Below are 17,722 nucleotides of genomic sequence, written 5' to 3' on the forward strand. Positions count from 1 at the left end.
TTCTATTACACTCTGGTTTTCTACAAGCCTCTACTCCAGCTTTCCCCAACCTGGTGCCCTCTACACTTTCTGTCTACTTGCTTCTCACTGGTGACTTTCAGCAAAAGTTTACACTTACTTTGACTATATAAAAAATCCCATTTTTATCATAACAATTTCAACACATATAAGAGCCATCAAATGAGTGGATGGCAGCGAAACCCACAAGTTATCAGTATCACATTTAATTTCAGCTCAAAAATTTCTTAACAAATCTCTTCTTAATAAATTTACAGGACTATGATCTATTAGTATAAAATCATGGTCTGTTTTAAAGGGCCCTACAGACTTCTTTACTAAGGGGTTGGTAATTTGGAATCCCGTCAGTTCCCATCACCTGCTGTCGGCATCCCGAGAGGGGAAGTTCTTTCATATTTAACATAAAAAACAACTGGCGCCAGTATCAATTAGGCAAGAGTACTCATTTTAACCTTGATTTTCAAGAATGGGGCATTCAATTTCAGTTTCTAACTGTCTAACTGTGTTGGGACAGGGTTTTTTGGCTTTTATGTGGAAATCTCCCTGGGACCATCATTGCCTACTTTCTTCTCTTTCTGCACTTGCTCACCCCTCAAACTCACCTCTTTTTCCTTCAGTCTGAGGGGACACTCACGCTTCCAATGCCCTGCTTGTTTACAGAAATTACAGACATCATGGGCATTTTGAGGCAGCTGCTGGGGCCCCTGTGACTGGCCTCCTCGGCTTCTTCCTCGCCCACGTCCTCTCCCTCATGTCTTGTAAAATCTTCCCTCAGAAATTGCTGCAGCCTGGATTTTCATACTATCTTCCTTCCTTCCTTCCTTCCTTCCTTCCTTCCTTCCTTCCTTCCTTTTCTCTCTCATCTCTACCATTAAAAACATGTGTTGCCAAACTCAAAACTCCTGACACAGACTTCCCTTGCCATCTTGGAACATGACAAGTAAAGTGCTCTTTAATGTCTTGGGGATTAAATAGGACATGATTATAAATGACAAATAAGCCGGTTCTGGCAGGCTCACCAAGAGCTCCATCTCCACCTGGGACAGTGGGGGTTAAAATTGTTATAGTGGAACTCAAAAGGGGATACAAACCAGATGGGGCAGAGGCAGCGAAATAACCAGGCGGAACCATTAGTGGAGAGCTAAGGCCTTCTGGGGTAAAAACCTTTCCCCCTTGGCTCTGTTTATAAGCCTCATTTGCCCACAGATACCAATAATCCACCTGCCCAGGAAATTTTATCTCTAAGACTAGTCTCAAATCTCTTAAAACTTGTTGGTTAAAGGATCCTTTATTTGGCCACATGTGAGATGTTACTGGCCACCCTTCCATACAAAGATGACACATGCACTTTTTAGGCAAGCCGGCAATACCAGAGTATTCCATATTTTCATCCTCACATCCAGAGGTGACCCCAAAGGGGCACTGCATTTATTTCCCATATCAACAGGTTAATAACTTCTAACACATGCATTTAAAATCCAATACCAGAATATGAATAACAATTAGAGCTAGTAACAGAATACTCACTGTGCACAACCAGACCCAAACCAGGATCCACTTACCCTTTTAAAAGGACCTGGCCTTTTCGAAGTCCTTCTGTCTTCAAGCTAGGGATGTACGAAAGTCACTTACCTTTTTGCAGGTGTGATTCGCGGGGGGGGAGGCACTCCATCCCTCTCCCTGGAATCCTCCCTGGTCGGTTCTGCTCTGCGGCGGCTCCGCAGAGCTGCTGGCCAGGGCCATTCACAGCCGGAGTTCCGGCCATGGCCGGGCTGCTGTGGATGCAAATGGCGGCCGCCGTAGTGGCCACCATTTGCGTCCTGCCAGGCTGACATGATAGGCTACGTAAGTATTTATGTAGCCTATCACGGCAAAGAGCAGGGACACAAACGACGGCCACTACATCATTTGCGCTGCTGCTCTTTCTGTGATAGGCTATGTAAGTATTTATGTAGCCTTTCACAGTAACGGCAGCCACGCAAATGGCATAGTGGCCACCATTTGCATGGCTGCCTTTACCGTGATAGGCTATGTAAATGCTTACGTAGCCTATCACGGAAAGAGCAGTGGCGCGAACAGTGTAGCAGCTGCCATTTGCGTCCCTGCTCTTTCTGTGATAGGCTACATAAATACTTATGTAGCCTATCATGGCAGCTTGGCAGGACGCAGATGGTGGCCGCAGCAGCTGGCCGAAAGACCAGCTGCCACCGCCGCCGGAGCCACCGCTGCCGGAGCCCCAGGTAAGTTTCGTTCCGGGGGGATTTCGTGGGGTGGTGGGGGGTGGGAGGCCATTCCTCCACGGGTTTCGGGGGGCCGAATGCCAGTGCATTCGGCCTCACTGAAATCCGTGGTGGAATTCTCCGCCATCCCTACCCCAAACTCCTCCAAGAAACCCGAAGTTGAACTCACCTAGTGCTGGCTGGGTGTTGGTGAGGCTGGGGGGAACAGAAGGATCGACGAGCTATTCCAGTCCTGCCGTAGTCGCCAAATTGTGGTAAGAGGGGCAAAAGGCCCCTCGGTTTGGTTCGTTGGCTAGCTGATGGTCCGATAAATCAACTAGGCATGGGTAAGCTTCTGGATCAGACACATGTTTATTACAAGGCTCGCAGGCACTCTGTCAACAAAGGGGCAGAGAGTGTCAGGAGCTCTCTGGTGGCTTCTCCCAGTAGACTCCAATAGCCAACTCATGACACAGATGAAAGGATTTCTTTTCAAAGCTTTAATCCTTTTACAACTTAATGATGCTTTCAGATGCTAATCACCAGCGACTAAAGCAAGGAACAGCAGGGTAGCCTAAGTTTCAAGTAGTCAGCTGATCCCCGTTTGAAAGAGAGTCACTTGAAGACCCAGAACTTATGGGCTAGGGAGAGATCCTCTGTCTTTCCTTTGGGTCCATGGGAGGCAGCCGTTGTGGCTACACCTCCTTTCCGCGCCCTCCATCGCTCGTCGCTCTTTGCATCTGCATCAAGCATCTAAGAAGCCCCCCTCCCACACTCCCTCACTACCCGGGTTGCTATCTATCTCTGGAATGCCGGCAGGAGGAATCTCTGCCAGGTGCTGAGCCTGTGAGGGATAAGCTGGGTCCTCTCCCACGGATAGCTGTTCCTCCTCAGAATCCGAACTGCTCTGGGGCTCTCTGGGCTCAGTTTCCACCCTGACAGAGAGCACTGAACATTCAGTGTGGCAGGCTTTTATACAGCGAAATACGTCACGTATAGGGAAGAACTCTAGCCATGCTCTACTAGACACATTCCTTGGAGGCATACACACACACTGTTATCTGGATCAGAGCTGAATGTTTCCTCCCTTGACAGGGTGGCCATTTGCCTAGGGATGGTGGAGAATTCTGTCACGGACCCCGGGGGGGGGGATTCTTAGAATCCGCCCCCCCAGAGTCCATGGCGGAACAGACTACCACACCCCGCCACCCAGCAAAGTCTGACCCGGCTGGATCCTACCTGGCACCAGATGCAAATTCAGATGCAAATGGCGTCCTGCCTAGTGGATGCCATTTGCGTCCCTTCCCCTTCCCATGATAGGCCATGATTCCCCTTCCCGTGATAGGCTATAAGTCTGGCTGCAGCCCACCCCAGCCGGTAGCTCCATGGAATTGCTGTGGAAAGGAGCCGGCTGGGGAGGATTCCGGGGGGGAGGACCGGATTGCCTCCACCCCCACAGAACTCCCAGTGGGCTCCAAGTAAGGGAGTTTCATACCCCTTACTGATTTGACAGATACTGGTACGGAGTACAATGCTTATCAGCAATTCTCCAGGGAGGAATCCATACTGCCTAACAATTCTCAGAGCAAACTGCTGACAGGCTATGATATGTTTTTTATAGACTGAGGGGGCAAGACAGGGTGAACTGGCGAACAAAGACTTAACACAAACACAAGTATCTGTTGGCCATCTTATTCAGATGCCAATGGCATTCTTATATCTGAAATTGCCACTCTGGGGTACACACAACACATTAGAGCTGAGGTTAAAGGATTCTTTCCACACTAGAAGCCATTGGGACAGAGATGGCAAGCATGAGAATTGCTGTTTTGCAGAACCGCCTGGCCTTAGACATGATTACAGTGGCCCAGGGCGATGTTTATGCCATGCTTAGGGATGGCGGAGAATTCTGCCACAGATTCCAGTGAGGCCGGATTCTAAAGAATTCTAAAGATTCTAAAGAATCCGGAATCTGTGGCAGAATGGCCCCCTCCCCCCTGCGGAATCCCCCCGGGATGGCACTTACCTGGGGCGGATGCAGTGGATTCGGCAGCAGCAGCGGCGGCTCCGGCAGCGGCTCCGGCGGCAGCGGCTGGTCTCCTGGCCGGCCGTGGCTGGGCTGCTGCCGCCGCCATTGCCATCCTTGCAGCTGTGATAGGCTACGTAAGAATTTACATAGCCTATCACGGCTAACCAACCCCCCCCCCCAGCGTACGCAAATGGTGGTGGCTACAGCGGCCGGCATTTGCATTCCCTATTTTTCGCTGATTTATCTTACATAAATATTTACGTAAGATAAAACAGCGAAAAAAAGGGGAATGCAAATAGTATAGTGGGCGCTATTTGCGTTCCTTTATTGTTCGCCGTTCTAGCCGACGTAAATATTTACGTCGGCTAGAACGGCGACGAATAAAGGAACGCAAATAGCGCCCACTATGCTATTTGCATTCCCCTTTTTTTTGCCGTTTTATCTTACATAAATATTTACGTAAGATAAATCGGCAAAAAATAGGGAACGCAAATGGCGGCTGCCGTAGCCGCTGCCATTTGCATACACTGGGGTGTGGTTTTTTTGCTTAGCTGTGATAGCCTACATAAATTCTTATGTAGCCTATCACGGCTGCCTGGGTGGATGCAAATGGCGGCCGCTACAGCAGCCACCATTTGTGTCTGCAGCAGCCCGTCCATGGCCGAAAATCCTGCTGCGGACGGTCCGGAGCCGGCCGTCGAGGATTCCAGGGGGAGGACCGGATTGCCTCCCCCCTGTCGAGGATTCTGGGGGAGGGACAGAGCGTCTCCCCCCCCACGAATAGAATCTGTGAAAAGGTAAGTGACTTTCATACATCCCTAGCCATGCTACAGCAAGAATGCTGCCTGTATGTTCTTGAGAAGCAAAGTGTGATAAATCTAGGGATGGCGGAGAATTTCTCCCCGAAATTTCGGGGGGCCGAGCGCTGTGTTCGGCCCCCTGAACAAGTTTCGGGGAGAAATTCTCCGCACCCCCCCGCCCCCCGCACCCCCCCCCGGGATGGGACTTACTTTTCCCGAATGTCCCTCCCTGCGGCGGGTCCAGCCGGCGGTTCGTCGGGTCTTCGTCCGGGGCGGGAGCAGCAGCCGGTCTTTCGACCGGCTGCCACCGCCGCCATTCCAATCAAAGAAAAAAAAAACTCCCCCGTGATAGGCTACGTGACGATTAACGTAGCCTATCATGGCTAGATTTGCAAAGTCAGCCGTGATAGGCTACGTAAATCGTCACGTAGCCTATCACGGGTGACTTTAAAAAAAAAAATCTGACTTTGCAGATCTAGCCATGATAGGCTACGTTAATCGTCACGTAGCCTATCACGGGGGCATTTTTTTTTTTTTACTTTTAATTTCGCGGCCGGGCGAGGCGAGGCGCCTCCTCCCCGGCCTGAATTTCGGCCGGGCGAGGCGGGAAGCCTCCCCCCCCCGGCCTAAACTTCGCGGGGAGAGCAGCGAAGCGCCTCCCCCCCACCGCGAAAAGCTGCGAGACCAGGTAAGTGACTTTTGTGCACCCCTAGATAAATCACAGTGTAAGGGTTTTGTATGTGCAAAGTGAGAAAATACGTCACCTAGAAGGGGAGCCCTTCTTCAACCTGATTTCAGACTGGTTTCAAGGAATTGGGGGGGAGGGGTGGTGGAAGCAAGTGGTAATTTTGACTCTTATTGGCAGCTTTATAGCTTTGTGTGCTTGCTCATATGGCTGTCACATTTTAAAGTATACAGTAATGTAGATACCAACCCCCTGGTGATCAAATGGCAGGGCAAAGAAGATCCAGCCCTCTCGGTAAGAAGAGATTGTGACATGAAGATTCCATTGCCCTTTGATCATCGGGGGGGGGGGGTGGAATGTAAGGCCTTGGGCCTGAACCAAGCTATCAGTAGTTTTAGAGGGGTTTAGATGATCCATAATGCTCTCTGACTTTGGTCAGTTGGCTGCTGTTTTCCGTAACAGGCCTCTTAATTTACCAGGATGAGTCAAAGGTTGATAAAGTGGCCTCAGCACATTCCATACTAACAAACTGGAGTGTCTTATCAAGATGTGCCTGGGAAGTGAAGCTTGTTTGCCTTAAAGCTGCAGGTGTCTGTGCTGGGAAAGCTCTGAGTGTTTCCCTTCTGACCAAGCACTATTAGCCTATGCTGAGAAAGTTGTAGATGAATGCTAAGTAATGCTTGCTGCTTTTATGCTGCCTCACTGCTAACATGTATGCTATAAAACCCATTTTACCCATGGCTTTGGGTTCAAAGAAGCTGTCTGATCCAACCATTGAGTACGCCTGTGTGCTGATGGTACTCAATAAAGTACTCCTTGTGTGTAAACCTGGATCTGATTTATCACTATCTTGGCACCTCTAAATTAAGAGGCCTACTGCAGGGGCAATACAACTACATAAATGTAGTTTATAAATATTTCTTCATCTTCTTCCTGTTGTTGTTGTTGTCATCGTCGTCATCATCATCATCATTGTATGGACAAACTAGTTATTTAATCTATCTCTGGGGTCCTGTGAATGTATTAACAGATTCTGTATATCCAGTCTGGTGAAGAATATACAATTCCCAAGTCTCTAGATGCCATGATTTTAGTTATCTCCATAGTTATCAAAAACCTTGAAATATAGAGATGTGTCCAAGAAGTTCTTTTGTGTCTTGTGAAGCTTCTTGTCAGTCATCACACCTTTTGGTAGATAAATAATCAAACTGTCATTGGAAGGTAAGTCACAAAAGACATAAGAGCTTATTTACATGATACAAAATAGGAAATATGCAGCTTAGTAAAGAAAAGAAAATCCTTAAAACATTCTGCCAGTGTTCTTTGCCTTAAGATATTCTGCCCTTACTTTATTTATTTATTTATTTATTTATTACATGTCTATACCACCCAATAGCCGAAGCTCCCTGGGCGGTTCACAAAAAGTTAAAACCAAAATGTGCACAGTAAAACAATATAAAATATAAAACATTAAAATATAAAAACATTTAAACCACAATATAACAATACAACCAGAATAAAACCAGAATAAAACCTGGCAGCAATGCAGAGATTTAAAATGCAGATTTAACACCGCAATGCTAAGCTAAAATGCTAAAATGCCTGGGAAAATAAAAAAGGTCTTCATCTGTTGCCGAAAGGAATACAATGTAGGTGCCTGGTGAACCTCATTAGGGAGCTCATTCCCCAGCCGGGGTGCCACAGCAGAAAAGGCCCTCCTCCTAGTAGCCTTACTTCCTTTGGCAGGGGCTCATGAAGAAGAGCTGCTGAGGATGATCTTAAGGTCTGGGCAGGCACATATGGGAGGAGGCGATCCTTCAGGTAACCTGGCCCCAAGCTGTAAAGGGCTTTGAATTTTAATACCAGCACTTTGAATCAGGCCCACAAATGGACTGGCAGCCAGTGCAGCTGGAAAAGTACTGGCATAATGTGAACTTGTTGGCTAGTCCCTGTTAACAATCTTGCTGCCCTATTTTGGACCAGCTGAAGTTTCCAGACCATTTTCAAAGGCAGCCCCATGTATAATGCATTGCAGTAACCCAGACGAGAGGTTATCAGAGCATGGATAACTGTAGCTAGGCTATCTCTCTGTCCAGATAAGGATGTAGTTGGCATATCAGCTTGGGCTGATAAAAAGTGCTCCGTGCCACTGAGTTTACCTGTGCCTCAAGTGACAGTTCTGGATCCAAGAGCACCCCAAACTATGAATGTGATCCTTTAGGGGGAGTACAACTAGGGATGTACGAAAGTGACTTACCTTTCTGTGGATTATGTTGATGGTGGGGGGGAGGCGTTCCGTCCCTCCCCCTGGAATCCTGGCCGGGGGGGAGGCATTCCATTCCTCCCCCCTGGAATCCTGGCCGGCCGGCTGTGCTCCGCAGCGATTCTGTGGAGCCGCCGGCCGGCTCCACCAGCAGCCGGACATGGCCACCGCCATTTGCATATGCGTGGTTTTTTTGGTTTTTTTTTTAAGTCAGCCGTGATAGGCTAAGTAAAGATTTACATAGCCTATCACAGTGTTTTTTTAAAATCTAGCTGTGATAGGCTACGTAAATCTTTACGTAGCCTATCACTTTTTTTTTTTTTTAAACCTGGAAATGGCGGCGGCGGCAGCCAGTCGGAAGACCGGCCGCCGCCGCTGGAGCTGCCGCTGGAGCTGCCGCCGCCACCAGGAAGATCCGCCCAAGGTAAGTCTCGTCCCGGGGGGGGTGGCGGGCCGTTCCGCCACCGATTTTGGGGGGCCGAATGTGCTGGCATTCGGCCTCCCCGAGATCCATGGCGGAACTTTCGTAAATCCCTAAGTACAACTCCCTCCAGAACAGGTTGAACATCACCTAGCCAGGCAGATGAACCACCCACTAACAGTACCTCCATCTTGTCTGGATTGAGTTCCAGTTTATTGGCCCTCATCCAGTCCATTACCATGCCCAGGCCCTGATTCAGAACAGCCACTGCCTCACCTGGGTTTGATGAGAAACAGAGATACAGCTGGGTGTCATCCACATATTGATGGCACCTCAGCCCACACCTCCGGATAACCTCCCCCAGTGGTTTCATGTAGATGTTAAACAGCGTGGGGGATAAAACAGAGCCCTGTGGAACCCCATGGCATAACTGCCATGGCACAGAGTGGTAATCCCCCAGCACCACCTTCTGGAATTGGCCATCCAGTAGGAGTGGAACCACTGCAGTGCAACCAACCCAGACAACCTATGCAGAAGGATACCATGGTTGTTAGTATTGAAAGCTGCTGAGAGGTCCAGGAGAATCAACAGAGTCGCACTTCCCCTGTCCCTCTCCTGGCAGAGGTCATCCCACAGGGCAACCAAGACAGTTTCTGTTCCAAAACCAGGCCTGAAGTCTGAAACTTAAATCTCTTACAGTGCACTCATACACATCTATTCAGATGTAAGCCCTATTGAGTTCAATGGGACTTACGCCCAGGCAAGGTTGTAAAATCTAATTTGTTTTGTCTGATTCTCTTAGGGATGGCGGAGAATTTCTCCACAAATCTCGGGGAGGCCAAATGCCAACGCATTCGCCCCCCCGAAATTGTTGGTGAAATTCTCCGCCACCCCCCCCGGGATGGGACTTACCTCCCTCGAATGTCCCTGTCGGCGGGGGGTCCCGGCGGGAGTTCTGCAGCGGTTCGTCGGGGGTGGGGGCGGCGGACGGTCTTCTGACCGGCTGCTGCCGCCGCCATTACAAAATAAAGTAAAAAAACCAAAAACACCCGTGATAGGCTACGTAACGATTTATGTAGCCTATCATGGCTAGATTTCCAAAGTCAGCCATGATAGGCTACGTAAATCGTTACGTAGCCTATTATGGGTGACTTTGGGGAAAAAAAAAAGCGCATATGCAAATGGCGGTGCCCATGGGCGCCGCCACTTGCATTCCTTATTTGGTCCTGGTAGTTTATGTAGAGATTTACGTAGACTACGGCGAAAATAAGGGCAATGCAAATAGCGTTGCCCTTATTTTCGCCATAGTCTACGTAAATCTTTACGTAGACTACCGGGACCAAATAAGGAACGCAAATGGCGGCGCCCATGGGCACCACCATTTGCGTACGCACTTTTTTTTTTTCAAAGTCACCCGTGATAGGCTACGTAACGATTTACGTAGCCTATCATGGCTGACTTTGGAAATCTAGCTGTGATAGGCTACGTAAATCATTACGTAGCCTATCATGGGTGTTTGTTTGTTTTTTCACTTTTTTATTTCGCGGCCGGGGAGACGGGGTGCTTCTCCCCGGCCTGAATTTCGGCCGGGTGAGGCAGGGCGCCTCCCCCCCGGACTGAACTTCAGGGGGAGAACCGAAGCGCCTCCCCCCCACTGCGAAGCAAGCTGCGGGACCAGGTAAGTGCCTTTCGTACATCCCTAGATTCTCTGTTATTTAAAAACAATCCCTAAGGGTGAAATCCTATGCAAGTTTAGACAGAAGAAAAGCCTACAACTCCCAGCATGCCCCAGCCAGAATGGCTGGTTGAGGAGTTGTAGACCTTTCTTCTATCTAAACTTGCATAGGATTGTGCCTTACGTTACATTTAATGGTCCCTGTTGGCAGCAAGGAAAATGATAGGCTTGAATTCAGTGAACACTGGTTCGCAGCACTGCTAGCTACTCAGGTTATCTCCACTGGAAGATGTGGGGGAGGGGGAAAAGTCTGTGTGATTCCTTGCATAGAACATTGAACAGAGCTGCAGAAGCTCAGTGGTCAAAGCCCCACATATTCATAAAACCCACTTTGAAATTTTAGTCTAGTCACACTGTATTTCAGCCTAGTATACCTCATACAGTTATTATGCTGATAAGCAATACAATAATTGCAAGTGCATGACACTGTCCTTCAGAGACATTTGGTTTGTGCTGGATGAAGGAATTCCAATTGGCTGAATGTACTTCACCTCTGGATGCTGCATTCAAAGGTTTTTATTGCTATTCTGTTTTGTTTTTTTAAGTTTAAAAACTTTTGCTATGGGGTTTGAAAAACTTTTAATATGGTGTTTTATTCCTTTTATATTGTATGGTTCGCTGCTCCAGTATCTTTTTAGATGTGGAGTGATAATATTCATATAATAAATGAATGAATGAATGAATGAATGGAAAGCAGACCTGCTTCCCATCTGCGTAGGCACTAGATATATGGGATAAACCAGCCAACACATGCTGATGTGGATGAAGGTTGATCGGGACAGAATGCACATTGTTTAATGTGTCCCCCATTGACTTTGCATAGCACAAATGAAGGTGCACATGCTAGTAATCGTCTGATGTGGTTGGGAATGTGTATATCCAGATGCTATCCTGGGTGACTGCCCACAGCATTTCCCTTTGCATTCACAGTCACACATAACACATTTCTGCATGTGACTATATGTGGAGTGATGCCAAGATCAACAGCAAAAACCTCTAACAGCTGTTTTATGCTGAAAAACTCCATCTAGTTCATTGTAGTTTGTGTGACACAGTTTGCAACATGACTTCATAAAATTGTATTTATTCAGTGCTTAGAATTCTCAAGCATGATAGCGATGCCACTCCTAAATGGTCTTCCTCCCAGAAAAGCTCATTGTGAGAAATTGCCTGGACTTGTGCTTATAGAGTGTGAGGTCATTGCTGCTTCTACCAACTATTTTCAGAACTACCTAAGGAATTACGAGGAAAGGGAGCATGAAATACAGAGATACAATGAGTACAAGTGATGTCTGAAATGCAGCAAACGTTCATTTAAAATGCCCGTGTCTTGGATGCTGTATACTTTCTCAGGGGTCTGCTTTCGCTCAAAAGAGCAGGGAATGTGAAAATTAAAGAGAAAGTGATATTTTGAACAGAGGAGAAGGGAGCTTCATATATATAAGAAATGTTGGTACATCGGCATTGACAGTTTGTGCAGAATGGAGAGTTCCGATAAATTCATACAGGGAAATGTCAACCTGAAATATGTTGGCAACCTTGAACCTCATGAAATATATTGACACTTGGAGGGGTGTGTGTGAACATAATGTTTTGTTCCACTAACCTTTCCTGTCAAACTGGTATTTTAGAAGTGAGAAGTTTTCTTGTAAACCAGTCCCATCATAATATATATGCAGTGTGCGTGTTAACTTTGTAACGTGTGAAGTAGCTCTAAGAAAGATTTAAGATATGCCACTTAAAACACTCTGGAGCTTCTTTCCTGCTGTTGAGGTGCATGTGTGGAAGACAGAAGTGCAGTTTTAAATGTGCTTGTAATGGGTTTTTATTTTATTTTATTTATTTATTTACAATATTTATATACTGCTCCTCATCAGAAGATTTTGGGGCAGTGAACAACATGATAAAAGAATAAAACAATGGTTAAAAGAGTTAAAAGAGTTAAAACATTTTTTTTAAAGATAAATCCCAATAAAGTGGAGTTCAACAAACCACAGCTGGTCATGCAAGGAAGGCCTCTTGAAAGAACAATGTCTTCAGGAGGCGCCGGAAAGAACACAATGTTGGCACCTGCCTGACCTCTAAAGGCAGGGAATTCCACAGGAAAGGGGCCACCACACTGAAGGCTCTTCTCCTGGTGGACTCCAACCGGGCCATAGGTCCATGCGGAACCACCAGGAATATGCCCTCTGATGACCTCAGTGACCAGGCAGGTTGGTAGGGAAGGAGGCGCTCTCTCAGGTATCCTGGTCCCAAGTTGTTTAGGGCTTTGTTGTTGTTGTTGTTGTTCAGTCGTTCAGTCGTGTCCTACTCTTCGTGACCCCATGGACCATAGCACGACAGGCCTTCCTGTCCTGCGCTCTCTCCCGGAGCGTGCTCAAGTTCATATTCATTGCATCCGTGATGCTATCTAGCCATCTCATCCTCTGCCGTCCCCTTCTCCTTTTGCCTTCAGTCTTTCCCAGCATCAGGGTCTTTTCCAGGGAGTTTTCTCTTCGCATTAGGTGGCCAAAATATTGGAGCTTCAGCTTCATTATCTGTCCTTCCAATGAGCAGTCAGGGTTGATTTCCTTTAGGATGGACTGATTTGACCTCTTTGCAGTCCAGGGGACTCATAAGAGTCTTCTCCAGCACCACAGTTCGAAAGCATCAATTCTTCGGCGCTCAGCCTTCCTTATAGTCCAACTCTCACAGCCATACATTACTACTGGGAAAACCATAGCTTTGATTAGACGGACCTTTGTCGGCAAGGTGATGTCTCTGCTTCTTACTATGCTGTCTAGGTTGGCCATAGCTTTCCTCCCAAGGAGCAAGCGTCTTTTAATTTCATGGCTACAGTCACCGTCTGTGGTGATCTTGGAGCCCAAGAAAGTAAAATCTGTCACTGCTTCCATTTCTTCCCCTTCTATATGCCAGGAAGTGATAGGGCCAGATGCCATGATCTTAGTTTTTTTAATGTTGAGTTTCAAACCAGCTTTTGCACTCTCCTCTTTCACCCTCAACAAGAGGCTCTTGAGATCCTCTTCGCTTTCTGCCATTAGGGTGGTACCGTCTGCATATCGGAGGTTGTTGATAATTCTCCCGGCAATCTTAATTCCGACCTCTGATTCATCCAACCCGGCATTTCTCATGATGTACTCTGCATATAAGTTAAATAAGCAGGGTGACAATATGCAGCCTTGTCGTACTCCTTTCCCAATTTTGAACCAATCGGTTGTTCCATCTCTGGTTCTTACTGTTGCTTCTTGACCCTCGTACAGGTTTCTCAGGAGACAGGTAAGGTGGTCTGGTACTCCCATCACTTTAAGAATTTGCCACAGTTTGTTGTGATCCACACAATCAAAGGCTTTAGCGTAGTCAATGAAGCAGAAATAGACGTTTTTCTGGAATTCTCATGCTTTCTCCATGATGCAGCGAATGTTGGCGATTTGATCTCTAGTTCCTCTGCCTCTTCTAAACCCAGCTTGTACTTCCGGTAGTTCTTGGTTCGCATACTGCTGAAGCCTAGCTTGTAGGATTTTGAGCATCACCTTGCTGGCATGTGAAATGAGCGCAATTGTGCGGTAGTTTGAACACTCTTTGGCGTTGCCCTTCTTTGGAATTGGAATGTAAACTGACCTTTTCCAGTCTTGTGGCCACTGCTGAGTGTTCCAGATTTGTTGGCATATTGAATGCAGCACTTTAACAGCATCATCTTTTAGGATTTTAAATAGCTCGGCTGGAAGACTGTCATTTCCGCTAGCTTTGTTGTTACTAATGCTTCCTAAGGCCCACTTGACTTCACTCTCTAGGATATCCGGCTCAAGTTCAGTGACTGCACTATCATGGCTATCAGGGACATTCAGATCTTTCCTGTATAGTTCTTCTGTGTATTCTTGCCACCTCTTCTTAATCTCCTCTGCTTCTGTTAGGTCCCTGCCTTCTTTGTCCTTTATCATGCCCATCTTTGCACAAAACGTTCCCTTGAGATCTCCAATTTTCTTGAAGAGATCTCTAGTCTTTCCCATTCTGTTGTTTTCCTCGATTTCTTTGCATAGTTCATTTAAGAAGGCCTTCTTGTCTCTCCTTGCTATTCTCTGGAACTCTGCATTCAGTTGGGTATATCTTCCCCTTTCTCCCTTGCTTTTCGCTTCCCTTCTTTCGTGAGCTACTTGTAAAGCCTCATCAGACAGCCACTTGGCTTTCTTGCGTTTCTTTTTCTTTGGGATGGATTTCGTTGCTGCCTCCTGAACAATGTTACGGACCTCCGTCCATAGTTCCTCAGGCACTCTGTCTATCAGGTCTAATCCCTGAAATCTATTCCTCACCTCCGCTGTATATTCATAAGGGATATGATTTAGGTCATACCAGAACGGTTTAGTGGTTTTCCCGACGTTCTTCAGTTTAAGCCGAAATTTTGCAAGAAGCAGCTCATGATCTGAGCCACAGTCAGCTCCAGGTCTTGTTTTTACTGACTGTATGGAGCTTCTCCATCTTTGGCTGCAAAGGACATAATCAATCTGATTTCGATATTGACCATCTGGTGACGTCCATGTGTAGAGTCGCCTCTTGTGCTGTTGGAAAAGAGTGTTTGCTATGATCAGCATGTTCTCTTGGCAAAACTCTATTAGCTTTTGTCCTGCTTCATTTTGTACACCAAGGCCATGCCTGCCTGTTATCCCGGTGATTTCTTGACTTCCTACTTTAGCATTCCAATCCCCTATGATGAAGAGGACATCTTTTTTTGGTGTTAGTTCTAGAAGGTGTTGTAGGTCTTCATAGAACCGATCAACCTCAGCTTCTTCGGCCTCAGTGGTTGGGGCATAGACTTGAATTACTGTGATGTTGAATGGTTTGCCCTGGATTCGTACTGAGATCATTCTATCATTTTTAAGATTGTACCCCAGTACTGCTTTTCCCACCCTTTTGTTGACTATGAGTGCTACTCCATTTCTTCTCAGGGATTCTTGCCCACAATAGTAGATACGATGGTCACCTGAATTAAATTCGCCCATGCCTGTCCATTTTATTTCGCTGATTCCCAAGATGTCGATGTTCAGTCTTGCCATCTCATGTTTGACCACCTCCAGCTTACCTTGATTCATTGATCTGACATTCCAGGTTCCTAAACAATATTGTTCTTTACAGCATCGGATTTTCTTTTCACCACCAGACACATCCACAGCTGAGTGTCCTTTCGGCTTTGGCCCAGCCGCTTCACTCTTTCTGGCGCTACTTGGAAATACCCTCTGCTCTTCCCCAGTAGCATATTGGACACCTTCCGACCTGAGGGGCTCATCTTCCGGCGTCATATCTTTTAGCCTTGTGATACGTTCCATGGGGTTTTCTTGGCAAGAATACTGGAGTGGGTTGCCATATCCTTCTCCAGTGGACCACATTTTGTCAGAACTCTCTGCCATGACCTGTCTGTCTTGGGTGGCCCTGCACGGCATAGCTTATGGCTTCACTGAGTTACGCAAGCCCCTTCGCCACAACAAGGCAGTGATCCATGAAGGGGTTAGGGCTTTGTACACTAGTACTAATACCTTAAACCTGGCCTGGTAGCGAATAGGCAGCCAGTGCAGTTCCCTCAGCAAAGGAGTTACACGCTGAAAAGGGGCAGCTCCCGACAACAGCCGAGCTGCTGCATTCTGCACTAGCTCCAGCTTCCGGACCAGCCTTAAGGGCAGCCCCACATAGAGCGCATTGCAGTAATCCAGTCTTGAGGTTACTAATGCCTGTACCACCATGGTCAAGCTATCCCTGTCCAGGAGAGGCCGTAGCTGGTGAACCAGCCGAAGCTGGTAAAAGGCACTCTGAGCCACTGTGACCACCTGGGCCTCCAGCAACAGTGATGGGTCTAGGAGTACCCCCAGACTATGGACCTGATCTTTCAGAGGGAGTGCAACCCCATCCAGAACAGGCAATGAGCCTACCTCCTGGACCCGGGAACCACTCAGCCACAGGGCTTCCGTCTTGCCAGGATTCAGCTTCAGTTTATTGGCCCTCATCCAGCCCATTATTGAGTCTAGGCACTGATTCAGGGCTTGCACAGCCTCTCCTGATTCAGATGTCACAGGGAGATAGAGCTGCATGTCATCAGGATACTGATGACATTTAGCTCCAAATCCCCTAATGACCGCTCCCAGCGGCTTCATATAGATGTTAAACAACATTGGAGACAGGATGGTACCCTGCGGCACCCCATAGCTCAATTGCCAAGGGGCCGAGGAATACTCACCCAATGTTGTTGTTGTTGTTGTTGTTCAGTCGTTCAGTCGTGTCCGACTCTTCGTGACCCCATGGACCATAGCACGCCAGGCCTTCCTGTCCTGCGCTCTCTCCCGGAGCGTGCTCAAGTTCATATTCATTGCATCCATGATGCTATCTAGCCATCTCATCCTCTGTCGTCCCCTTCTCCTTTTGCCTTCAGTCTTTCCCAGCATCAGGGTCTTTTCCAGGGAGTTTTCTCTTCGCATTAGGTGGCCAAAATATTGGAGCTTCAGCTTCATTATCTGTCCTTCCAATGAGCAGTCAGGGTTGATTTCCTTTAGGATGGACTGATTTGACCTCCTTGCAGTCCAGGGGACTCGTAAGAGTCTTCTCCAGCACCACAGTTCGAAAGCATCAATTCTTCGGCGCTCAGCCTTCCTTATAGTCCAGCTCTCACAGCCATACATTACTACTGGGAAAACCATAGCTTTGATTAGACGGACCTTTGTCGGCAAGGTGATGTCTCTGCTTCTTACTATGCTGTCTAGGTTTGCCATAGCTTTCCTCCCAAGGAGCAAGCGTCTTTTAATTTCATGGCTACAGTCACCATCTGAGGTGATCTTGGAGCCCAAGAAAGTAAAATTTGTCACTGCTTCCATTTCTTCCCCTTCTATATGCCAGGAAGTGATAGGGCCAGATGCCATGATCTTCGTTTTTTTAATGTTGAGTTTCAAACCAGCTTTTGCACTCTCCTCTTTCACCCTCAACAAGAGGCTCTTGAGATCCTCTTCGCTTTCTTCCATTAGGGTGGTATCGTCTGCATATCGGAGGTTGTTGATAATTCTCCCGGCAATCTTAATTCCGACCTCTGATTCATCCAACCCGGCATTGCTCATGATGTACTCTGCATATAAGTTAAATAAGCAGGGTGACAATATGCAGCCTTGTTGTACTCCTTTCCCAATTTTGAACCAATCAGTTGTTCCATCTCTGGTTCTTACCGTTGCTTCTTGACCCTCGTACAGGTTTCTCAGGAGACAGGTAAGGTGGTCTGGTACTCCCATCACTTTAAGAATTTGCCACAGTTTGTTGTGATCCACCCAATCAAAGGCTTTAGCGTAGTCAATGAAGCAGAAATAGACGTTTTTCTGGAATTCTCTTGCTTTCTCCATGATGCAGCGAATGTTGGCGATTTGATCTCTAGTTCCTCTGCCTCTTCTAAACCCAGCTTGTACTTCCGGTAGTTCTCGGTTCACATATTGCTGAAGTTACTCTCTGAAATTGGCCCCATAGGTAGGACCGGAACCACTGTAGCACAGTGCCTCCAATACCCATCCCACAAAGTCAATCCAGGAGGATA

At 47.3% G+C, this 17,722-nt stretch overlaps 1 protein-coding gene across 1 annotated transcript in view; it reads right to left on the minus strand.

The window, feature by feature from the left end:
* Positions 1-791, minus strand: part of LOC146351043 (uncharacterized) — a 139,942-nt gene extending 139,151 nt beyond the window's left edge. Inside the window, exon 1 of the mRNA XM_084845670.1 lies at positions 621-791. The gene's annotated coding sequence lies outside the window, so the exon portion shown is untranslated. The remainder of the gene's footprint in view (positions 1-620) is intronic.
* Between the last annotated feature and the right edge of the window lie 16,931 nt (positions 792-17,722).

The sequence above is a fragment of the Heloderma suspectum genome, chromosome 3 (assembly GCF_057233095.1).
Source record: "Heloderma suspectum isolate Gila_16-S chromosome 3, 16-S_ref, whole genome shotgun sequence".
Taxonomy (NCBI): domain Eukaryota; kingdom Metazoa; phylum Chordata; class Lepidosauria; order Squamata; family Helodermatidae; genus Heloderma; species Heloderma suspectum.